The following is a 27,319-nucleotide window of genomic DNA, read 5'->3' as shown; positions in this document are numbered from 1 at the left end:
AAATTCATCCTTCAAAATCAATAGTGTAGCTATACATACCTAGCACTTTAACAACACAGCAATGTAGGCTCAGCCAGAGCTGTGACTTGAGAATAGTAATACAGAAGAAAAGTTCAGGTTCTTTCAAGTTCCTTCAATTCATTAGCTAATATTTGTTCATATTGATTTACTGACATCTTAAAAAATTCAACCAGTAATAGTAATTGTACATTTTAGATGTTGGATGTCTATTGCATTTATTACTTTTGTCTACAGTGTCTTCTGGTCGGAGACTTATCACAGAAGATAGTTACTGCTCACCTTGTCTCTTTTCGACCTGTGAAATGCTTATAAAGAACAAAAAGAAATTAAGAACTTACACAGAACATCATGTAATTGTAAATTGTGTGAAGATATCTGTGAAACAGAGGTAGAATGGATATGAGAACAGAGATCCGATTTTGTCTCTGAGTGACAAAGACTACTATATGTTAGAGTTCATGTAACAAGATTTTGGGTCTTAGGTCATACTTTTTCGCTTTGGAGAAACTTAATAATATCTGAAAAAGTGGCAAGTGCATCTATACTAGCAGTGTAATTCAGCATGATTTTGGCCCTATTAGCATTTCAATTAGCTGTTGGCTCCCTAATTAATCTCTGCTATCCCATTAGAAAACAATTATCACTGAATATTTTTTCAGGCATGTAAAATAACAGCTAACTTACACCACCTTTTGCTGTTATTGTACATCAGTTGGACATGCAGATTTTCCGTTCAGTGACCTAGACAAAAACATTCATTTTATGAAATAAGATTCTAAAATATTATGATGCGCAAGAAGAGAATGACTACTGACAGCCTTGCAAAGAGTCACCAACTTTTTGGTGGCTGTTATTTCAAAGTCTCATATATTGAAGAGAAATAAATGTCGCCTAGAAGCCATTTAACATGTTTTCCAAATCTTCACATGCTGGTTCCATGTGAGAACCTTGCAATTTTCTGCAGATGGTGCTACAACTGCGGAGGTAATAATACTAGATATGTTAATGGTTTCTGTCAAACAGTAATTTCCTGGAAAGGCATGACATTTCTTAGCAGATAACCTTTCTTCATTTTCTCCCTAAGGAATAAAATGAAAAACATATACATATATCCCTAATGATGAAGGTCACAAAACCTCCAAGTTCCACATCATACTTTAAAGATATATTCCAGACTAGATCTTCAACTCACATAAAATAGTTAGTCCACGTGTTTCAGTATGCTATGTTTACTTGCTCTATTTACTTACCTGAGCTGAAAAATCTGTTGAATTTAAGCAGCCAGAAAAAAAACAAATAATTGTTCCCTCACTTGCAGCATATTTGATGGTCAGCAATGCTGGACACTATAAAACACAGCAACAACACCTGTAAATGCTAAATAGTTAAGTGATCTGTACAAGAATCAAAGGTTATGAGCTCACAGATTTTGTAAATTTACCCTGGACAGATATTATCAGAAATGAAGAACACTAGCTGTTGCAAGACAATGAAGAAGGAAGAAAATATTACTTGCAACAAATGGTGAAAGCAGGGAGTGTGTTTTTACCTGAACTCTGGAGTGTTTATATTCTCTCTTTGGTCTACTAGACAAAATTACTACAACTGCAGAAACTGTAGAACAGTTTCCCTTTTGAATGATTTATTTTTGGAGGGTTGCAAGAATTCTTTGGTGTGTTGTTTCCTGAACAAATTATCTGGAAAAAGCATTGAACTTTGCTGAAGGATGCAGCAATTTCTCTCTGTCTGAAATCACATTGAAGCATTGGATACGATATTAACTTTAAATAGCAGGCATTCAGAAATTACAAAATCAAAAGATATTTTCATAAAGCCAAAGCAAAACATTTTGGAATATCTATTTAGTTTCAATATGAAATATTTAATAATATACTGCAATAATGTAATGTATCAATATTTACTATTATAGCATTTTAATATTATAGAATTTTAATATTATGATGTTTTAATATATAATTTAAATTGTACTCCCACAGTATTGGTCCATCCTGGCCCTTATGATGACTGCTCAGATGTGCCTCTCTTTACACCATGTATAAAGATTAGGTTCTTGGCTCAAAGGCATGGACTCAGTTTTGAGAATAAGATGCCTGAAAGTATTCCACTTGATGCATGTTGTCTAAACACAGAAACTCCCCCTTTATTATGCTGTTATGGTTGTGCGACCTTATTTGCATTTGTGAAAATACATTGTCATAAAATGGGCTTGGCATAATGGCTTACTCTATTTTAAATATCTTTTGGTACAAGAATATCTTTTGAATTACCACTGACATTATATTTTAGTATGCATCCTTTATGAATATAATGAGCAGACTGTAACAATCTCTTAGTGTCCAATCTTAAATATCCTTTCAGCTTCAAGAGAAAATGTGCGTCATTTTGTCAACAATAATAATGTCAACCTAATCCATTTTGCTAAACAACAACAACAAGTCTTTCAGAAAGAAATTGAGTAAATTTTCCACTGGTGCTTTATTTCTGTTCATAGCTTTGTATAAGACAACTAAATTTAATTTTTGTTTTCCAAATGTTTAAAGAGTAAGCATGGTGGATCACTCCCTGAGGATCAATCTGGTTATTTGGACAAGATGATTAATTTAAAGTGGAAAGATCTCTGTATGTCCAGGGAACCCTGTGATTCACAATATTTAGAGAGAAAAGGAGATAATAATTCTTACTTTCTCGTTTGCTTTGATCCCTTTTTTTCCTATTTTAACTGCATACTCCCAGAGGCTGTTTCTTATGCTATCTTTGTGAAGCACCTAGTGCAATAGGGCCTGACTTCCATTTGATCTAAACATATGTATGATGAAAAAATTATTAACATAATATTAAAAATGAGGTATGACACTATATTAATGTACTTCATATAGTGATCTCCACTGTTGTTTATAGTGACATTGCTTTGGAGCCTTTGCTCCCTTCTCCTTTTTATCCTTTGTTATCTTTTTTCTCTGCATCAGCTTTCTCCATCACTTGTAGCACTAAAGTGGTATTCCTTAAGATTCAAATGTCAGATGTGAGCAAGGAGCTCTGTAAAGGAGTTTGTTCTAGTCTCGTGGAGGTGTTTGTCTCACACTGTTCTTCACCTTGTCTTGCTTAAAACAAAGGCCATGTTTTCGTTGTTCTGTTTACCTACATACATCCAAAGACAAGCTGAAGTATCTGGGAAACTCTGGCAACTAGCAGATGTTAAATGCAGCCTTCCAACTCAGCTGTATGAGAGCTGTCAGAAACTAGTACAAACTCAAAACATTGAGTGTAAAAATGGTGTTCAGGTCATGAGACTCTACTCAAACAAGGAAGCTCTCTGCAGCAGTGTCTCAATATGAAGTGGTGATGGAGGTTGATGCCTAGGCACTTTTCTTCTGTTCCTGCTCCAAGTTTGATATTTGACTAAAACAAAGTAGAAGGGAAATATTTATTCTAGTCTTGACTAAAAGAAAACATGACAAAATTGTTCCTGACTATGGTCAAATTTAGCAGCAGCATAACAGAAGGACTGAGGATCAAACTAAGGATAAACAGGGTTCAGATAATCCTCTTGACTTCCAAGGCATTCCTTCTTTCCCCACTTGTCCTTTTCTTCCCAAGGGAAAGAAACCATGACAACGAAGTTAAAATATGCTTTTGCTAGCTTGCCTACCTCAAAAAAAAATGACACTGTATGTACTACAGAAACTATTTGTCATGGATTTTAAGCATGACCAGAAAGGCTACTGTAATAGGACATGAGCAGAATGTATGGAATATAAATAATGTTTATGATCTTTATTGTATTTTTATTACTAACTCTGAATTGATTTCAATAATGTTTAGCTGAATATACCAAATTTCAGCTGTCCTTATGAGATACAAGGGAGAGAATCAACTCTCTTTTTAGTGCATGAGTTGTTGTGCATAACATAGAAGATGCTGTATTAAAAGTTTAATAGACAGATCCAACAGCATAGAAACATATGTGCTGCCTAAAAGGTATTTATACTTTGATAAGTAGTGCTTGTTTTGACGGTGCTGAATTTCTTATGTGCAAAGACCTTCACAGACAGTTCGAAGCAACAAATATTTTGAAGAAAATTGGGGAAGAAGACATATAGAAGCTTTCTCTATTGTCCGTTAGGCTTTCTTTTGTAGAAATCATTTTACTATGTTTTACCACTTGCTTTAGGTGAAGCTGAAAATTGGAGGAATCTGTAGAAAAAACAGAACCTGTAGCAGAAAAGATACAGTTTATTACTCTGCTTCTCAGCCTAGGTATTATATTTCATACAGTCTTTGTTCTTGTCATGGTTTAACCCCAGCCCAAAACTCAGATCATGGTAGCTGCTCACTCATCCTTTCTCTTCTCCAAGTGGGATGGGAAAGATAATTGAAAGGGAAAGGAGAAACTCATGGGCTATGGTAAGAACAGTTTAATAATAATAAAAACAACAAAACCAACAATAATAAAAGACACTCGATGCAATTATGCAATCATTTACACCATGCAATGACCAATTCCCATACCTCTCATGTCGAACAGCTAGTCCTGGAAAGAAGAGTGCCCCGGTCCTGAACAGCTGATCCCAGAGAGAGTGAAAAGGCAAAAGGCAGAAAGGCCAAAGTCCAAATGCAAAATGGGATAACTGCAAAAGACCAAACTAACACTGAACTCCAAATGCGACTCCCTAATGGAACTAACCAAACTGAACTACAAAACAGAAGTTACAAACAGGAAAAGCATCCTCATCTATATACTGAGCATGATACAAGTGGTAGGGAATATTTTCATTGACCAGCTTGGGTGTCAATCTGGTTGTTATTCCACTATTTTTCCTCCCAGTTGCTATTTTATACCTGCAGCTGGACAGCTGAAAAAGTCCTTGGTCTCCTTAACAACAGCCAAAATATCAGTGAGTTCTTACATTCTTTTCATATTGACTCCAAAACAGCCTAGCTACTGGGAAGAAAGGAGTTAGCTCTTATCTGGCAAACCATGGGAAACTTAGAGTGTTATCACATTATTCTCATACTAAATCAAAAACAAAAGACCATGCAAGCTACTAAGAAGAAAATTTTCTAATTGCATGGAAAATTAACTCAATTTCGGTTGACTTAGCACAGTCCTTTACCTCTAGACAAACATTGTTTGTTTATTCAACAAACAAATCAAATTTTGGTGCATTTTTTTTTTCTTTATAGAATCATAGAATGTCCTGAACTGGAAGGGACCCACAAGGATCATTGAATCCAACTCCTGTCCCTGCATGTGACAACTCCACAGTTCACACCACGTGTCTGAAGGCGTTGTCCAGTCTCTTCTTGAATACAGTCAGGCTTGGGGCTGTGACACCTCCCTGGAGAGCCTGTTCCAGTGCTCCACCACCCTTTGAGTGAAGAACCTTTTCCTAATGTCCAACCTAAACCTTCCCTGGCACATCCTTCTGCCATTCCCTCGGGTTCTGTCATTGTTCACTAAAGAGGAGAGTTCAGCACCTACTCTTCCTCCTTCCCTTCTGAGGAAGTTGTAGACCATGATGAGGTCTTCTCTTAGTCTCCTCTCCTCCAGGGTGAATAAAATGAATTACTTTAGCCACTCCTCACAAAGCTTCCTCTCCAAACCCTTTGTCAAGGTTTAAGGCAAGGCAGAAATAAACTGTGGCAGACGCTCCCTGTTACCCTCTTACCTCCTGACACCCCTTTTCCTTTAGATCAGAAAGATTATAGGGAAGACAAAAGAGAAGGAAGAGAGACTTAGACTTCAAGTTAGAAGGTTTTAAAGGCTTTTACTAATGCTACTAATAAATAAAGAATATATATACAAAATATACAAAACCAATCTTGAATGCTCAATGTGGAGTTGGTGTGACTCCAGCAGTGGTGGAGCTGAGTGTGCAGAGCTGGTGGCTCCAGCACGTGCAGATCAGGCCCCTGGAAGTCATGGGTGGGACTTCACAGCAAACCGGAAACTGGTTGCAGGGATGCAGGGCCTGAGGCCTGTAGATCACAGGCAGACAGACAAGGTCCTCTCTAGATGTCAGCCATGGTCAAAGAGAACTTGACCCTCATGATCATGCTTTTATATAGGGAGTATGAAGATTATGAGGATCAACTCAGTTGATCCTCACTTGCTCAGTTCTAGTCACCTGTTCCATCCACCCCTCCTCAAACACACCCCTCTCTCGATGGAACGTGGGAAAACTTATCAGTCTTTCTTGGCTACCATGGTAATAAATCTAAACATGAGCTTCTTCAGCATTCCGTTGGTCTTCTTATCAGCACCAAGTACAGCATCCTAGGAAAAATATGCAGGCTAAAACTCAGAAAAGTACAGCCTCCTAGAAGAACTTAGCTGAAAGAAAAATCACAAGAGAACTGGTCTTGTTTTTAACAAAACCAGGACATCCTTCACCAACTTCATAGCCCTCTTCTGGACACTCTCTAGTAGCTTTTTTATCTTTTTTTATACTGTGGCACCCAGAACTGCACACAGGACTTCAGGTGAGGCCATACCAGTGGAGAGTAGAGCAGGACAATCACCTCCCTTGAGTGGCTGGCAATGCAGTGCTTGATGCACCCCAGGACATGGTTGGCCATCAACCAGAAGCCCCAGATCCCTTTCCACAGCACTGCTTTCCAGCTTCTTGTCTCCAAGTCTGTATGTACAGCCAGGATTGCTATGTCCCAGGTGCAAGTTATAGTTTACTAATGTAAACTCTTTTAAAGTAATTCCTTGAGAATCTTTAAGTCTGGACTAATTGGCTTCATATATATGAACAATTATCTGTGGATAACATTTTAAAATTAGTAAACTAATTTTCTGATATCTAGCTGTTAATAGAAACATTACATGTAACCAAAATACAGAATTTGTTGTACTCAGCTTTTGCAAAGAAGGAGAGTTTCTGTGTACACATATCTTTGATTTATCATGTGTCTTATTTATTAGAGTTCCTGATAAAATTTGAATAAATAAAGCTTATGAGTCTACTATCCTTATTCACATCAACAATATACAAAGCATAGTAATGATTACATGGTATTTTTATGCATTGATAAAACATCTGTTCTTTTTGATAAATATTTCAGTGAAATAGAAACACCTTCCTGTTATTCTTTTCAAAACAATGTACAAAAGCAGTGCTAAAAATGGCAGGTATTCATCACTCCATTTCAATATTCAGCTGTTATTTTCTTTTCTACCTCCTGGATGATTTTGGCATTGGATCTGATCCCATGCTTGTTGAAATCAATAGGAGTCTTTTTATCGACTTCAATAGAACAGAAGTAAGCTTGTAGTCAGAGTGGCTTGAGTAGTTAAGAAATATAGCTTTGTATATCCCCGGCAGAATAAACTCCACTTTGGAATGGAGCTTCAGTGCCCAGTGACTAGACTATTTTATTAAAAATGTGTCTTTTGCCAAAAACAGTTCAACTATAACAATAACCAGGACTATACTTGGCTTTCTTAAATGTGTACAAGGAGTCTGTTTATAATTTTTACCTTGTTTCATATTGTTTTCTCTGGTCAATGTTTATAGACTTGGCAAGAGCTCAAGGGTTTCTTTAGTTCTCCATTAGAATCCCAAAAGGCTAAACTCTTTCCTTCTTCAAGGCATGCCCATTACTCTACTACCACTGCTGCCTCCTGTGTGTAATTTGCTGACCTCACTCTCTGTGAATGTCTTCTGTCTGACCCTAATGTAATCCTGAAACTTCTGTCTAATTAGACCAGGCTGAGAGATCAGTGCTACTCAGTGGGAGAATTACACAGGCTAAATACAATGTGCACTGTGAAATTAATTGCAGTGACGACATAATTGCCACAAAATCCCTATCTCTGGACATTAGCATTAGGATTGTTCTATATTGTTTTGGCAAGTGAAGCAAACTGAATGTGAAATACTTTTCTTTATTTTCACTGCCCTGGTTATTTTTATTAATCTGAGAGTGGAATGTTACCAACATAGTAATAGAAGCTCAACAGCCAACTCAATTCAATATTCTGAACTCTGTGGCAAATCTGACAAAAATGTGGGATGCCTACAAGCAAATGGGGACAGGCCTACTGTAATTCTCTTCTCTCATCTGGCTAAATACTAGTATACCATCTGAGTCCTAGACCTATGGTAGATAGATCAGAATATATCAATACCTGAGACAACCACTATCCTGAAAATTACCATGAAGCCTAAACCTGGTTTTGATGCTTGATGGATGTTTTGTGTCAGGGCCCTGAGAGCACTACCAGGCCTTACTGGCCCTTACCACCTGCCCCTGGGACACCCGCTACACCTCTCCATGTGTCCATTTCAGCTCAGTTTGGTGGCTTTAATCTATTCCTAAACTATGCTATAGGTTTACCTGCCTCCTGGCCTCTTTCCCAGATGGATGACTTGGGCCTACCTCCTACTGCTGCTTACTTGGCCCCCATGAAGGGACCCTGGACCTGGTTAACCACTGGATGTGTCTGGGGCTGTTGATGGTCCATGTTATCAATGCCCTGCTTGGGTTCCATGGGACTACACCTCAGCCAATGAGGGTGTTGCCTGCTCTGGGGTCACCCCTGTCTTGTCCCGCCTCCTGGAGTAACTCTGTTCTTGCTGCTGTCTGACACCTTGAATGTGCACCTAAAGTTATGTGAGGTGTTTACCACTCTCAGTACTCTGGATTTGGTTTCCTACTTCAGAATTATTTATAGATGAAAAAAACTTTGAATAAAATATGAATCAAATCCTAGAAGCAGGGACCGCCACCCAGCAATAGTTCACGTTGCAAGTGACTGTTCTAACTCCTAAGTTTACAATGTACCCTTCCATTTGTCCTCTTATTTCTTCACTTTTTTTCTTCAATGACTTTTAAAATTCTTTCTGCATATCACCATAGCTTCAACTGGAAATGTTTCTAAGTAAATAAGCAGTAGTTAAGGTACACACTCTGAAGACTGTATCTTTAAATTCCTTTAGTCTGGGAAAATACTTCTACTCCTTGAGCTGTTGCTACTTGTTATTTTACATGTGATAGGCACATGCACCATTTCTACAGAAAGAAAAAGTCCTTTTTTTTTTTTTTTTTTTTTTCCCTAGCTAAAAATATGTTTAATGTTGGAAGAAGTCTGAGGGCTGCATATCCCAAGTATAAGAGGGTGCCAGCCACTTTCGCCTCAGGTGGGGTGCAGAGTCAGTGTTTCATTCTGGAGTGCTACAGGCAGATTCAGGCAAAATATATCTGACTTTAGACTGACCTCTGCTTATTCTGCTGATTGTTTTGATTGCCATTTTGAGAAGCTGAATTCTTCTTGGGATTTAATGGTGGATTCATGGGCCTAAATCAGGGCTCTATTTTCCATGTTAGGATCCAGACTTTAAGAGCAGTGAGGTTTTGTTGTTGTTTTAAATCTCCTGTAGCCTGGAAAGATTTTAAACCTGTAATTTAAATGAACATAGTCTGTGACTAATGGCAAAACTACTTTGCTAATAAGGCAATTGGAGTTTAAAAAATTTACATGTCAAAGGCTGCAAACTCCAAAAAGCTAAGGAGTTTGGGGAAACTCTAAGCACTTGAGTATGCAAAAAGACTGGAAAATTCCAGTTCTCCTAATTAATGTAATTATCAAAAGAACATTTATGCAGCATGTTGGTGCTTGGGATAAAGCTTTCTTGTTTCTAATGGACCTGCAATTAGCTGTAGAACAAACCTGCGATCTTGATTATGTGTATTTTAATATTTAATAAATTATATTAAATACTAACCAACCAGTAGAATTAAAAAACTATGTCTATGTTGAAATACAGAGCAAATAAGTACTGAAACTTTTGACAGGTTGTAAATTTTGGAGTCTTTCTTCATGCTAATAAATACTTTATTTGAACAAAGTGGAATTGCTCCAAAGAAAAAAGACAAAGTGAGGAGTGGAAGTAATACTCATTTCTAAAGGAGATACAAAAGAAGAGCAAACCAGCTTTCAGATGTACAAGACCATCTTCAGATAAGAAACTATTAACTAATTTTTTTAAGTCCTGTTTAGATAGGAAAGAAAATGAGATGTTTCTTACAGCATTCACTAACACTGAATCCATGTATCTAGAGTCCTTGTGGAGCATTGAGGATATAGGTAGCTATAAGTCAGCTACTTATTTTTGGCAAAGGTAAGAATTTCTTGTTTTCAAAACATTAGTTTTTCAGCCTGATGCAAAATGGACAAAAAGCTGATATCAGAAATATTTTTCCAAAGAGAAAATCTTTTTCCTGTCCAACTTTCCTACTAGGATCAAACACTGAACTCACATAATTCTGTAAATCCTAAATTCGTCTTAATCTTAGCCAAGTATTCACTCGGGAAATGGCAGTAAATATATCAAAGGCTCCAGTGAAGCAATGCATCCAACAACATGGGAGGGAGCAAATCAGTTTATTTAAACTAAAAACAAAGTAGCTTTCAAAATTAATGATACATTTTGTTTATGACTTACTTATGCTGAATTTTAATTTTATAAATAGTTTTCTTAACACTTTAAATGTACTGCACCTCAGTTTGCTCATCTCTGAAATGGATTAAAATGTTCATATCAAGAGCCTTATGTTTATGTTGTCTACAAAAATAATTCTAGCAAGTTGTTTTGTTACATAGCTACAACACATTAAGCAAATATACTGTTGGAGGAAATTAACCACCTCATAGTTTGTTTTACTTTCCCTTGCAGAAGGATATGTACTAAAAAAAGGAAAGAAAAATACTTTGTAATGTTTATTTCAGGAGCTCGTTCCTTAAAATGCTTCCTAATGAGAAAATGACATTCCCAAGGGGCCTTTGACTATGGTTTATGAAACTTCAAAACATCATAAAACTTCAATTACTTGGGGTTAAATATTTTCCATGTAATTTCTTAGGAAAATGTTTGTACTAAATTTCTTTGTTATTAAAAGTAAACAGTATAAATCTTGCTAAATAATAATTTTATATTCCAAATTTCTCTTTTTGGAGGATTAATTGGAAGGGATGGGCTTGTGCAATCTGTTAGATTATGTATTCCTCAAAGAGCATAATATCTTCACCCAATATTGGCATTCAAATTGGGGCTGAAAATCAATGAGAAAATCAAGATATTCCATTCCTGACAGGAATGAATGTACTGTTATTATAGAATCATAGAATGTCCTGAGTTGGATGGGACTCAAAAGGATCATTGGGTCCAACTCCTGTCCCTGCATATGACAACTCCATAATTCATACCATGTGTCTGACAACATTGTTCTGTCTCTTCTTGAATACTGCCAGGCTTGGGGCTGTGACACCTCCCCAGGGAACCTGTTCCAGTGCTCTAACACCCTCTGAGTGAAGAACCTTTTCCTACTATCTAAGCTAAACCTCCCCTGGCACATTTTCCTGCCATTCCCTTGGGTTCTGTTGTTGGTTGCCAAAGAGAAGAGATCAGTGTCTGCCCGTCCTCATCCCCTTGTGAGGAAGTAGACCACAATGAGGTCTCCCCCCAGACTCCTCCAGGCTGAAAAAAACAAGTAACTTTACCTGTTCCTCATAAGGCCCCTCACCAACTTTGTAGTCCTTTTCTGGACACTCTCTAGTAGCTTAATATCTTCTTTATACTGTGGCACCCAGAAGTGTACACAGTGCTCCAGGTGATCTCATTTAATGGTAGTTAAATTCTTCTATTCTCTGGCATGAACTTTTTTAATTTTTCTAACAAATAGGTTTAAGGTTTTGTTAGGTAGATGCTTTGGTTGGTTGGTTGGTTGGTTTTGTGGTTTTGTTTATTTGTGAGGATTTTTTTTTTGTGGTGGTGGTTGGTTGGTTTTTGTTTGGAATGTTTATTTGCATCAGCTTTCATTTGAAGCCTGGCCCTCATCCTTTATGGACATATCCATGTACTGTTCTTGGTATACTCTCATATTTGCGGTAACTTTGAAAGTGTTACTCTCAGTATACGAAGCCTTCTTCAGTACTGTGCTCTGTGAGACATGTGGTGATACAGATGGGCTAGAACTGCTCCACAGGCACATAGAGGCATAGCTAGAGGGGACACAAGCCAACAACTTAAAGTTGCAAAGCCACATAGGAACTGTAAGAGCTGGAGTTAATATAAAGTAGCATTGTGTTTATCTAAGTCTGAGAACTGCTAAGTGGAGACTACATCAATCATCAGTTACTAGACCTTCACTGCAGAAATTATTAATTGCCTCTTTTTCATCCTTAAGAGTCATGGATGCCTTTCTAGTTAGCTAGCAGAACAGCATGCTTTGTAACTAAAATGTAGTCATACTTTTTTTCCTGCTAGAACAAACTAAAATAACAGAAAAAAAATGTGAAATATTTGCAAGGATACCTCTTATAATTTTGCAATAAAGCATTAAGTTCACTCTCTTCCTAGTATATGTCTTGCCTCAAGTAGAACATCTATCAATAGGAATGAGTGCTTTGAGGATACGATATTCAAAAGGGGAGGTCAAACCCGCCTACTGTCAGGGGCTAAAATGACACTGCAAAGTTTTCAGGACTTTACCTGTAATTTTGGATCTGATAAAGTCTGATCCCAGCAACACTTACAGAAATAGGTCTTCTAATAATCATATAAGAAAGTATTGGAATTAGGGCCAGAACCTACTTCTATGGAAATGCAAAGAACAGCACCATTTTGGAAAAAAACACCTTCTTTTACACAAAGACTTAGAAAACCTTAAAAAGCTGAGTACTAAGCAACTTTGTATTTAATGGGCATGGGATGAGGCATGCATCTTCTAGTGTTATCTGAAAAAAATTATGAAAAAAATGCTCTGGAAACACTGGAATTACTGAAGTCACATTTATGACAGAATGGTGCATTTTGTACATCAGTCTTCCTTCCCTAAATTCATGGAATATTTCAGTCAGGAAGAGACCTCAGTAGCACATCTAGGTCACTGTGCTAGAATACACTAAGTTTCTTCCTACATGCCCTAAACAGAAGAACTATTTCTTGCCCTCAAAACCTGTTTTCCCCAGTTCTGTAATTATACTAAAATCTTTCATTCATCCCTTCCAACATTGCATTACTAATGACACTGACCTTCATCCCATAGCTTTGTCTTCTTTTGTCAATGTAACTTAGCAATGTTGCCATTATTTACCCTGCCTCTGGTTTGCCTGCTGCCTGCTATATGCTGCATATGTTGGACACAATTACATGCAGCTGATCAGACTTGCAGGTTGTGAGGCAATTCAAGTGGCCTGGATCAGGGCTCTTAGTTTCCTTCACTGGCTTTTAAAAATACCTGTCTGCCAGTTGTAAACTCTTTTAATGTCTGTGATCTCCACTCTTTTGATAAATTCAGTTGAAATTGTCTGGAGGTTTAAAACTTATTTAGGGTATGAGAGACTGGGGTGTTGACAGTCAAATCTCTAATACTTGTTTCATTAAGAAATCAAGCTAAAGAAAACTGTATTTGTTTGATTATTGCATGTACATAGATAAGTAAATCTAGAAGTAGTCTTTTGTTTGCTAAGTCATTGCAGTATTTTGTATTTTCCATTGGTATATGTTTTTCTCTCTGTAACTAGTATGTGAATGTAAGTATATGTATACATATATATGTATACATATATATGTATATAAATATTGATTATGGTTGCTTGGTTACTGGTGTCTAATAGAGCTGTAGTAGCTCAGTTCTGATTAAACCACTCGTGGAACAAATTTCTATTCTTGTATAATTCTGAGCACAGGGAATTCAAAGGAAGGTCAATGTAGCCAAGAAACTTGAGTGAACCTAAAGCCAGATTCAGAGGTGATTAGCAACTTTAAATCACCTCTGGGCTCAGTACTTGAAGTAATCATGTTAGAGATTTTTGTCCCTAGGATTTTCCATTATGCTGGTGAGTTAGAGAAAAGGAGTAATGCAATTTATCATTAATAGAATCACATTTTATAAGCTGACTCAGTCTCTACTTGTTGATAAAATCTTTTGCCTTTTGTTCAATGTTCATATTATAGCAAAGTTCCTGTGCATGTGCATTTACAGGCTTTTTAAAATTACCATTATTTTTATTTTTTAATTAGAGATTTGTCTTTTTACTGAAATATACTTAACCAGGATTTCTGTTTGTATTACAGTGAACCAATCTTGTTTCAAGTCAGCTATGAACATCAGAGACTGAATCCACATAGTGTAGATGTATAATTTTTTATACTCTTGAAGGCAATGCATTGATTTTAAAAATAAAATAAAATAAAATAAAATAAAATAAAATAAAATAAAATAAAATAAAAAATGTTTGAACATGGATCCTTAAGAATAAAGTAATTACACTTGTGTAACAAGATCTTGATTATTTTTGGTAGTGATGTAATTGGAAACAAGAAGATAAATCAGTTTTGTGAATAACTGATGGGATACCTTCTTCATGCTGTGACTTTCAATCCGTAGATAACTGAAGTTGTGTTACCTTTTTGCAAAACATTTTTTTCCAGTACATAGACTCTCAAATATAGAAGAGATCTGTGCTTTCTAAGCAATATGGACATAGAACCAAACTATCATGGACATTAAAGGAATAACAATTTGAAGGTGTTGTGGGGCAGACTAGTTTAGGAAACTGATGGTTTCCTAATCCTTTCCAAATACAAATGCAATAACCTGAAGGACAGAAGGATGTTGGAAAAGGAGCAGTCTGGTTGACTAGTAGAGAAAACAAAACAAGACTTTAAGAGTCTGTCCTCTTCCCTCAGAGGGGTAAAGTAGCTTTGGAGAAAGCTGACAGGCTAATATGTTTGTGTGGAGTAGGGGTAAAAAGCTCCTTCATTATCCTGGCTCTGCAGCCCAAAGCTCTTCTAATGCCCAGGTTAGTGTTACAACAAATTGCCTAATCCAAGGACATGCTACATGTTTGTCTCATTTTAATTTGGTTAGTATATTAACAAAAGTCAAGTCAGCCTTCCTGTTCTGCTCAGTCTCTACCTGCCAGAGTCCACAAGCACAATGGCTTGTGGGGAGAGTAACAAGGTTGAGATCGTTCCTGTTATTCATGTTGCCTGCTGGGGGTGTTGCAGAATGGACAACAGTACAAGGATGAACAATGGTCAGAAATTATAGGAATCGTTTTGTGTTAGAACTGCTGTAATCACATTGAAATAAATATTTTAATTTCCTATTTCCTCCTTTCCTTCTCTCCCCATCCCAGTCCTTCTGAATTTGTGGTACAATAGGAATTCAGACTTCTATGTGCTTTCCAGCCTCAAAAAGGCAGCCAAATTCCTTTCTTGCCAAACCAGAATCTCTTGTGTCATGTTACCAATGGATGGACTGTCATAGGCTTTAAAAAGGACGCTATATATTGTTATTTCTTATATCTGTAACATCCACTTTCCAGTAATAAACTTCTAACTTATTTGGAATTTTCTGCCAAAACAGCATTCAGAAATATGTGGAAATATGCCTTTTTAAGAACTTTGTATGAAGGAACCAAGAATGTATGAACACGATTTCCTCGTTGCTTCCATCTTTGCAATTATTAAAAATTATTTTTCAGCTCTGTGTCCAGATAAAGCATTTGATAAAGAAGTATTTTCCCAATATACTAGCAACCTCCCTGATATCACTCTTCCTTTGCAGAGCTGTCCAAAGGTCAATATCACTAATCTCTTCTTTCACATATAGAAATATAGTTAAACTATTAATATTTACTGTTGTAATATGAGCTGTCTGGATGAAGACAGCTTCTGGCTTAAGCAGAATTTCTTAGGCATAAACTGCACTCCCACTGATTGGTTTGGAGAACAGTTAATCGTATTTGCTTCAGGCTGTTTGGGAGTAGGATAAGTAGTAAGATTTTAGCAGAAATTCCCTTTTGTAAATTTACCTCAGTATTTGCTTTCTCCTGCACTTATGCTGCAACTTGAGTTCCATTACTGCTGGGCTGAACTCCATATCAGTCTGGAAAGGATCCATGTTTCAAACTTACAGATTATCCTGACTAATGATCTTAAATGTATTAAAGGTCAAGCATTTGAACTGGATGATGGCTCATTTTGGTTTCTTAGTATATAAATATCTTCAAAAGCATTCTATGAAATGATCTCCATTCCCCTGTGGTGGAATGCAACCCCCCTCTTTCCCCTTCCCCCCTTCTGTTTGGAAGGAGTGGGCATCTCCCTCTTTCTCTGGTACTTGAGGCTGACAGCTTCTTTTGTTTGGCCCCAGAGCACCCTGGCCAGGGCCATTAGGAGAAGGGAGTGCCGAGGCGCCACTGAGCCGCTGGGTGCCTGCGGCCAGTGTGGGGGATGTTTTGGAGGCTTCAGGGGCATCCCACAAACAGTGTGGGGGTGCAGAGAAGCTTCTAGAATGCCTACAAGTCAGATCTGATCAGCCTATAAAAACGGGATTCTCATCGGCGACTCCGCCCATTGTCGTGGGTCCCTCGGAGCACGAGCTTGGCCACTGCCGCCGGGAGCCACGGGCCCCCCCCGCTCCCCGGGATGGAGACTCCACTTGCCCTGCCGCCACGTGTGTAAGTAAAACTTCTCGCAGGATTGCGAGAATATTTATACTTTCCATGCACATTTGCACATGTATTTCCCGTGCACATTTGCACGGGTACCTTAAATTAATCCTCGCACAGTCGTGAGTGGCCGCTGAGAGCCCCTCGCACAACCGCGAGTGTATTTTCCTCCCGTGCTTCCACATAAGCACGTGTAGGATTCCGTGCACACTGGCACGTGTAAGTAAATTATTTCCTCGCACAATTGCGAGTGTATTATAAATTTACCCTCGCGGAATCGCGAGTGCACACTTCCCGTACTCACTACGAGTACGTGCATCTCTTTTAAAAAATAATCCTGCATCGTGTTTGGCAAGTGTGTGCTTCTCCGGGACCCAAGGACGGCTCCGGCATTGTTTTGGTGCAGCCACGTGCATGCACACTGTGGACCGCCTGTTGTATTAGTTGCTGCCCCTTCAAATTATTTCCTCAACTGATATCCGAACCTGTATTTCAGTCACTTGTGGAGTGCTAAAACCCTGTTTCTCACTGGTTTAATAAAAGTTGTTGTGGACTCTGTTGTCCCTTAAATTAACCTCGGGGTGCCTCCGTGTAATATTTCGTGACATCCCCTATTGCATAAAAATAACTTATATATACATGATGTGGAAATTACTCTTTTTTTCAGTGTTAGAAAATTTAAGTTACATTAACCATATTAAAAATGCTAATTTTGAAATGTTTACATATTCTTTTGACTTGAAAAATTATTAGAGTTAACATTAGGTCAGAGGAATTCTAGTTAAAAAATGTTTTACAGAAATAAAGAAAACCAGAAGTTTTTTATGAAACTTGGATTTTAGTGTAGAGTTGAATAAATTGTATTAATTTTATTGTATCAATTCAATTGTTTGCTTTGTAGAAGGATTTTGAATTTGTAAATACACAAAATCCAACATTGTCAGTTTATTTTGGCTAGTTTTCTTTTGAGTGAGGAGGGAGACTAAATACATGTGGAATTATATGAAATTTCAATCTGAATAGGTAGATATTGTTCATAAAAAATCTCTTACTAATAAATACTTTTTTAGCACAGAAATTCATCTGCAAGGGAATGAAGGTTAATGCTTTTGATCTCAGTCAATATATTACTCATACTCCAGAAAAATCCACATATATAACTTGACTGTTTTACTTATCCCCAAATTTTGAATATCTCAAGGGTGGATGTCTAGAGGAGGGGACGAGACTCCTTTCAGTAGTGCCCAACAGTAGATGAGGGGCAATGGGCACAAACTGAAGCATAGGAGGTTCCATCTGAATATGAGGAGAAACTTGTTTACTTCGAGGGTGCCGGAGCACTGGAACAGGCTGCCCAGAGAGGTTGTGGAGTCTCCTTCTCTGGAGACGTTCAAAACCCACCTGGACACATCCCTATGCAATCTGCTCTGGGTGAACCTGCTTTAGCAGGTGGGTTGGACTAGGTGATCTCCAGAGGTCCCTTCCAAGCCCAACCATTCTGTGATTCTGTGGACATCTTGTTGGGGGCTTCCACATGGAAGGGACGGAGCAAAACCATTCATGCTCTGTGCTGAACACCCATGTGGGCTAGCGTATAGCCTGTTTTTCTGACTGGGCACTCAGCTACTGCTGTTATGTTGGTAAATTATATTATAGATCTCTTCTCTTGAACACATGCTCAGTCTGTCCCATGGTTGGACCTATACACAGGAAATTCAGCTAGCAAACTCGGGAGAGAAATCTTCCGAGCTTTAATGTTCCTGGTTTTACCTTCCATTAAAGAATTATGACTTTTAACAAACCCTGTTTTGTTCCCTCATTGCAGATATACAACTTCCATGGGAGATGCATGCACAATTATCATGTTCTTTTTATCAATGAAATCAGAATAAATAATTTTTCTCTAAAATATTTTGGAGTAAAACAATTTCCATGCTTCCCTTTTGTTTTGTTTTGTTTTGTTTTGGGTTTTTTTTGCTTTTGTGGAGAGCTGGACCAGTGAACTAGTTGTGCTTGCCTTTGGTTTTTATCACTGTAAATCTCATTGAAACTACTTCATTTTTTATACTACTAATTTAAGCAATGGAGTAATGCTTTACCTTTGTCATTCTTGTAGCAGAGATAATATACAGAATTAGCCCATGCAGCTTGTCTACCTGTCTCTTCTCAGATATGTTTAGAATTTGAGGGTTAGTTTTTTCCTCACCTTGTAGTGCTACACATTAATTACCTTCTGTGGGAAGAAATTTATCCTGATCTCCCTTGCTGACCAGTCTTTTCTTATCTTTGCTTCATGCCTTTTGTTTATCAACCCATTACTCTGTCAAATAATTTCAGAGCATCTGTCTTCAATATGCCCTTCAAAATTGTGTCTCTTAATCATAGAATCACAGAATGTTAGGGATTGGAATCATTGTATTCTGCTAATCACTTCTACCATAATTAATATATATCTTGCCTAATCTCCTTTCAGAACTCTTGTCCCATGTTACTATCTCAATTGCTCACTGTCTCCATGTTTGCTCTTACCATCTGGTTTATCAGACTGTGTCAGGTATTCTGACTAATCACCTGCAGCAAGGTCCACATAACCTTTATTAAAAGCTCGAGCTCTGGGACCAAACATCACAAATTTGTGGCCAAAACCTGTGTCTTACCATGAGTTCAATGTAGACAACAGTTGGCATTCTAATGTTAATGATCTGCTTCTCATCCTATCTCTATGTTCATAATAAATGGCTGTCAGTACTTCCTAAAAATCTTTTAAATGTATAAGACATCAAACGTATAGGCAAATGTTTCCAGAATATTCTAGAGTAACAAGCCCTAATGAAAAAACAGGTTCCATCACATCTTAGGAGACTGTGAATTCAACTAATATGAAATTATTACTTAGAAGTGGATTTTTCTTGCTACTGAGATTGGGCAAAATGATCAGATGTGGTTATATGCAGGGAAATTATACGAAAGCAGCATACTAGGAGGTAATTGCTAGGCTGGTGTACTGGGATAGAGTTATTTTCTTCATAGTAGCTCATATGGTGCTGTGTTTGACCAAATCTTTGACCAAACAGTACTGATAACATGCTAATGTTTTAGGTTTTGCTGAACAGTGTTTGCACAGTGTCAAGCCATTCTCTGTTTCTCAGTTTGCCCCTGTCCCCGCAGTGAATAGACTGGAGGGTGTGCAACAGGCTGGAAGGGAACACAGCCAGGCAGGTGACCTGAACTACAGAGATATTCCACACTATATAATGTCATGCTCAGCAATAGAAGGGAAAAGCAGGGATTATGAGAGTATTAGCCATCTTTTGCTCAGGAATTGGCTGGGCATCAGTGTACCCATGAGAGGTGGTGAGCGGTTGGCTTTGCACCACTTGTTTTGTTTTATTTTCTTCTCTCGCTTATTCTTCACTTATGAAACTTGTTTTGCTTTGTTTTGTTTTGTCTTGACCTCTAAGTTTTCTGCTTTTATTCTTCCTTTTCTGTTCTCCCATTCCACTTGAGATGTGGTAGGAAGTGAGTGAGCAACTGTCTGGTGCTTGGCTGCCCATGATCAGATGTTCCTGTTGAGGGCACAAGCCCTGGTTAAATTTAACATCCTCATAGCAATAGGTAGGTTGCCAAGGGACTAGTATTCAACTATACCCCATATTTCTTCAGCACTAGTGCTGTAATTAGACTCAAGTTTTGACTGAGGTAGAATCTTAGTGCAAAATCGTAAATGAACTTATAGAGTTTGAGGCAGACAGATTGCTGGTTTGTATTCCTTTATTATGGAAATGCATATTATCTTGCGGTGACATGAAGTGAGTGTGGTCTGTTTGCAGTTCAGCCCAGAAGGAAACTAAGAAGGTGTTAGTAACACAAGGATACAACTCCAGTATGATATGGGGATCATGTATATTTATTTCATTTTATGTATATTATATTGATTTTATTCTCCAAAACTTGTGAGAAGAACATTGCTGCACAGTATTTTCATGGTTGATATAGTATTATTTTGTCACTTTTCAGTTTCACTTAATGCATCTTGCTCCCCAGGGAGTTAGTCACCGCCCCAGGCCTGACAGTGCTCAAGAAGAGACTGGACAACCACCCTCAGACACATGGTGTGAACTGTGGGGTTGTCATATGCAGGGACAGGAGCTGGACTCAATGATCCTTGTGCATCACTTCCAACTCAGGATGTTCTATGATTCTATGATCTATTTTAGCCCCTCAACCTTATCAGTGGTGGTTCCTGCTGTCCTTGAAAGACAGGGACAAAAATGGAACCAAATCTAATTGAAAAAAGCCAAAAGCGCATTTATTACTGTACAGACAGTTAACTCTACCTATCTGAATTATGTTCCTCAATTTCAGTGTGTCCCCAAGGTTAAGAGCTTCCTTAAAGTTTACCAGCAAAAGCAAGTGGCCTTTCTTTGTTAGAATATTCTTTATTTTCTTGTAATACAGTAAGACTCAGTGAAAAGCAAATGCAGAGTACATATCTTTTTACATTTAGTTTCATGACTTTCCATACTTACTTTCCCAAGCCATTAAGAAAATATACTTTTTTACGTATTCTAAAATGTACAGGGATATCTAATGGCATTTATTCTACTTCATTCATTTCAATATGCCATATGTGCATGAATAGTCATTATACCATTATAAATTACTTCTACAACGTTACACTTCTGAAGTAATCTAATCTGTCCCTGCATAATATCCCCATATAAGTGAAAAAGTTTTTACTCAAGGTTTGTTCATAATTGGGATAGTTTATACATTACACATTAGCAACGCATATTAACATTTCCAAAAGTATTCTAAGACTAAGCCCTAGAAATCTGCCCTCCCCCAACTTCTGTACTTTTATTTCTTGTAATATTTTAATATTGTGAATTTCAATAATCAAATAGCATGGTTATGAAGGCAGGATGCAGGATATAAATATATATACGCATACTTTCATATTTCTAACTATCATGGGTGATCTAATAGGGACAGCAAAACCACATATAATAAAATGCTAGAACAAGTTTTAAAATTGAATTCAGTTATTTATATGGACCTTGACTCTATCATTATAGTACTGATGTGCTATTGCAGAAATTAAGTCACACAGTGTCAGATAGGTGAGTATCTTCTGTTTAATAGATCTATTTAAAATCAGTGTACTGTGAGATAAAGTGTTCTTGGCTATTGAGGGCAGGGAAGGTTTTTTTTTACCTCAGTTCTTTTAGAATTTAATGTATGAATGTATCTGCCCCAATGAAATTAACAGAGATAGGTCTAATCAAGGTATATGTGTCAAGTTAATATATAACTGCTCATGGTTGCTTCTAACAATTTGTCTATGAATGAGATGTTAGAGGAGAATGTATTGGAGAGGAACTGTAATTTTTTTTAGGTTGGTTTTCAATTAAAATCTTCCCTTCATCCCAAGATATGAGAAATAATTCACTAATGTATTCCTAGATTCATGACTTACTGTTCAGATACTATTATCAGATCTTACAGAAGTTGATGCACTAAGGGAGAATATTATATGCCAACCACGTGAAATAGGTTGAAATGTTCTATTCCTTTTTTCCATTTTTACTTTTTTGGAAGGATATGGAAAATGAATACTATCAGGTTGGAAGTATTTTTCTTGAGACCTGACACTTCATAAGTTTATAACTGAAAAAAATACTGAATGTTTTCTGAATTAAGTAGCAACATTTCAGCAACAAAAGAGAATCATTTATGACTTGGAAAGACATGGAGTTCCGAGAGCCAAGCCAACTCTTTCAAAGCTTTTCATTTCCTCAACAGCAAAGAATACTGTTTCAATAACCGATTTAAACAGCAAAAGGCAATGCAGATCAAACTTGAGTTTGTGCAAGGGTGGGGGAAAAGGCAGAAAACCTACTTAAACTCACAAAATTGAATGTATGCTCTGACACACTAATTGGAAGGAAAACTTTGGAAATGAGCAGATGGTGTCATTAACTAAATCAGTTATGGAGCCATACTGATGTAATAAGGATAGTGTTGCAATGATTTATCTCACTAATACCTATGCCCCATGCTTTTGATGGTGTGTGTGTTAATGACTTGGCAAAAACACATGCAATTTTTTTTTTTTTTTTGAAGGCTAAGTCAAGAAAGAATAAAATTTGATTAAGATATGCAGGACTGAAACATAAGCTTTTTTTAATTGCAGGCTTTTCAGAACATGAGGTGTAAACACACATAACCTATAAAGCAGCCAGCACTCTTCTGTGATTCAAAGCCAATGAACAGATGTTAACAGTTTGAATGTATGTACTTAAGCCAATACTCAGCTTCCACTAATATGTGAAAAATATTTAATAAGATTTCACTTATTCCTGTACTTAATAGAACTTCATCCCACTGAACACAATGTGTCACACTTTCAGATTAACAAAGAAGGGAAGAAAGAATGATGGAAGAATATGATCTATACTATTAAGTTTATCAAGACTAGCCCACTTACAGAAAGGATTGTACAGTTCAGCAGAGAGAAAAGTCACGTTTGGCAAAACAGGAAGCATTAAAAAATTAAGAAAACTACATATATTCCTAAATGGAAGAAAATTTGATACCGTGAGAAGTGTGGAAGTTTTGGTTTTTTTTTGTTTTTTTGTTTTTTTTAATAAATAGGCAGGCAGAAGGAAAACTTTACATGAAGTTATAGTATATTCTAGACACTGAGATTTCCACTATAACTTTCTTCAGGCATTAGGTAAACATAGGCATCAACCAGAACTTCACAATGAAGATTGAGAGGAAATTAATATTTACTGTAAACTCCAAATGATTGCATTTAGTTTTCAGTAACTACTTGTTATTTGTAAATGTGTCTGCTTAATACTGAAATACTGTAAAGAATAGCATGCACGGGAGCTTATGACTTCTTTGTGTGGCCCTTCAAAGATCAGCATTTTTCATCATTTAGAAGGCAAAACAAAACTCAGGACTGTAAGCTGTAAATGTTCGCTCATTCTAAATCTAGTAAAAATGGGAGTCAACAAAATGTTTTAAATGGAGAGTGAAAATATGAGTTAATAAAAAGAATGACAATAATAACAATAGCAAAATAATCATATAACAATTAATAAAATATAAACATACCAGCTATGTAGCAGCAGGTTTGCTAACTGAAAATTATGGAGAATCTATACAATAAAAAAGATTGGTGATTACTACATTACACTATAGAAGTGCAACCTGAAATTTTGCTTGACAGTTAGCATCAGGGTGATGACAGAGAACAACTTATTGTATCCTATCACATTGTTACAAATTCCTCCTTTTCATTTCTTATTGTCTCTTCCTGAACCCTCTTAGGTACAGATCCCTTGCTCTTTTGTTAGTCTAATCCCTTGCTGCTCATTATTCATCATACAACCAGGACAACCAGCATTATCTGAGAGATAGAAAAAAATTATTTTCCATATACTTTCGGCAACAGCAGCAAAATTTAGTAATGTCTTTTGTGTCATACACCATTAATGTGTGGGTTTTCTGTTATTCATTTAATAGAATGGTGTGGAAGACAAGGAAAAGTCTCCCAAGGCAAGAAACAAAGGCAGTATTTCTTCTAGTCCTATAGAACTTCATACTGCCACCTGCCTTCTTGCATGCTCTGATGTTGTGAAGCACATTTTACTATGTTGCGATAATTACTCAGGAGGCTATGAGTTGCATTGTTTGACACTGTTGACTGAGCTGGAGATGATCAGATTTGGATATATAGAGATGTGTGAAGTGGAAGATGTGAAATATATGCATATATTATTGCAATTTTATTCCAAATATTATGACATCCAAGACTAAAGGTTTTACCCCTGCTTTGTCATCTGTCTTGATGCCAGAAATGGGAAAAGTAGATCTGAAGGTCAAGTAGCTCTGAAAGTCACTGGTGATATAATCCTAAAGTATGAAGCTTGCAATATCAGACACATAATTCGCTTAAAGTGTTGGAGTGGTAATAAGAAAATTTAATGTCTAAATAAATAACTCTTCATTATGGCTGGCTTACAAATTAGCTGTCAGTGTTTAACTTTGGTTTTTAACACCTCAGTTTAAGATTTGCATTTTCTAAACTTTTCTAAAAAAGAACTGTAAATTGGAAGACTTTTCTTGAGAAATGTATCCCATTATCCCTAAGTGTACATGGAGCTTTGACCTGAGATGCATTTACGCATCTACCTTTATTCCACATAAGTAAAATTTATAACAGAGGAGGTGAAGTAGGCAAAATAACTAGATTCTTTGTACAATAATAACAAAGAGCAAGAAAGTTCCAAGTTTATGTTCCTCATATTTTCTTTTTTTTTTTTTTTTTGGGCCCAGTGTACACTTTTAGTAGACCCACAAGTGTTCAGAGACCTTCACACACAATTTATTCATAAAAAGGACTGTTTATAAAACCCAGTGCTTCCACAAGAAAAAAAGAGTGACACAAGAGTTAAACTTTTAGGAGATGAAGCCAGAAGAATTTTCAGCTTGATCACATGCACTACTGTGGATAAACTGAACAAGTGCTTAGAAAGAGGAGTATGTAAGAGACAGCACTTCAGTTGCTCAATATTTCTCAGAAATTCTGTAGACTCTGAAGGTAGCTTTTAAAGTATCTAGGATTTTATATGTCTAAACTTTACTTTTGTGAATAGATCCTTATTTGATTTGTAGTTTGGATAGAGTTTTTAAACATGTGAAAACTCCACAGAGACCTTCATAAACATGCATTACAGTGGAGCTTATAACTTGAAGTGACAACAACAAATAGTAAAATGGGATTTTTTTTGTAGATTTGTGTGAAAACATTGCACAGTAATTGAACCTACAGCATATTAATGATGGTATTTACCTTAGAGTAACTGCAAATAATTATTTTTTATTGTGGTAACATATTACTTCATGAGTCAAAAGACTCCAGTAGTTCTACCCTCTTTTCAGACAGCACTGTATTGTACATAAAATATTCGTGGTACACATACTCCTTGGAAAGCAAAACAGATACAAACATATCTATCTCTCTGTGCATTTGCAATGGTTAAGTTGTAGAAGAGTAATTCAACTCTCTGAAAATATTAGCAAATGGTGTCAGAAGAAGAAATGTCAGCTGCACCATATGCCATATAAATGTCATTTGCAAAACAGAGAAATTTTTTCTTCCACAAGCTGTAGTTTAAAGTGCTTAGCTGACTTTTGAGGAAATTGAAAATATCCATAATGTGATAAATTATCTTAAAAAAAACATCAAATATTACTTTTCTTTATTTTTTTATTGAAAAGTACTACTCTATCAGTGGAAAAGGACTTGTATTATTTTGAGGCTGTGTATGTGCAGAAAAACATAGAAATAATACATAAAGAATGAATGTTTCAGTTAAAAGCCCACCTTAATTGTGGAAATATAATATTTTTACAAAACTCCCAAGCTATTTCAAGCCCCCTTCAAAGCTATCTGTCTTGTAAATCCTTATCATTGCAGAAAACCCACACATTCTTTTTCAGTCGTTTCACATTTCAGGCAACAGAAGGATAATATATTTGTTTAAAAACATCTGTTTTGCCATGTTGTTGTTATATTTAGACAATCTGTTCCAGACCACTTAGATTAGTTTCAAATTTTATTATCTGGCTTATATCAGAACAGGTGTTAACTGTGTTGCAGGAATTTGGATGAGTGGATGGTCTGATATGCTATGGCATATGCTGTATTTTTGCTATTCAAAACATATTATCAACAACGTGATACACTATGGTAACAAATAAGCCCACTCTAGTGTAATAGTGTAGAGATTTCAAACAGGGGTTTTCATAATACTTGGGTTTATATTATGTCATCTTGAAGACTCATATTTTTAGATAACTTTCCCAGTGGAGGTCTTCTCAGTCCCTAGGGTCATGGAGACTTCCCTCCTCAGTCTCTGTGCACAAGAGCAACAAGGCACCAGTTATTCATTCATCTTTGGAATGACTGGGATGGTCTTTAGAGTTAGCTGGGGACTGGAAAGGGTTTCAGGTTAATGATGGAACCTTTCACAAGTAATGATATTCTGAAGAAAAAAGACAGGGTGAAGATATTTGAAAATATGGTAATTCAAGCTGGACTCCATGTTTATACCTCATCTTTTACAAAGTTTCCAAGCCTCACCTGTGGAGAAGGCTGATAAATTTGAACATAGCCTGCCAAGAGCAATGGAAGCTGGAAATTCCATGGAATCATTTGAGTTGGACTATTCCAAATTTCAGCAGAAATTTTGTGAATATTTATGTTCACTTCAAGTCAAACAATAATGTTTTCTGTGGAAATTATAAACTCTCCACAAAATACTTTACTTTCAAAAATGTTGTTTTCAACAGAACTCATTATTTTTAATGGGAAAAAGTCAGTGTATCTTTGTACATCAACCTTTATTTTTTCTACAGAAAGCACAGCTAGTTTGTACACAAAGCCAAGACTAAGCATACTTGCATATTGCACTTTGTAATGTTCTGATACCCTAGGCAAACTCTGATCTTGGAAACAATCTGTTGCAGTTCGTAAATCTGTGTGGGCAAATTTTGTCTTGTTTCTCTTTGTCAAAATTGCCTTGGAAACTCATACACTGCATAGCAGCTTGTGGAATGATCTTCTCCCACCATATCATTTTATTGGGAGAAGATAAAAGGAGTGAGCGGTTTGTGATTCTGCCTGACTGCTGCTAAGTAACACTATTCTGGTGGCAAGGAGAGAGAAAAAAAAAAAAAAAAGGAAGTTATGTAGAGGAGTGAAAATGTGAAGGTAAAAGATACAGG

This window comes from Streptopelia decaocto, assembly GCF_964273445.1.
Source record: "Streptopelia decaocto genome assembly, chromosome: 2".
Taxonomy (NCBI): domain Eukaryota; kingdom Metazoa; phylum Chordata; class Aves; order Columbiformes; family Columbidae; genus Streptopelia; species Streptopelia decaocto.
The sequence above is the reverse complement of the archived record's forward strand: the minus strand, read 5'-3'. Positions refer to the sequence as shown.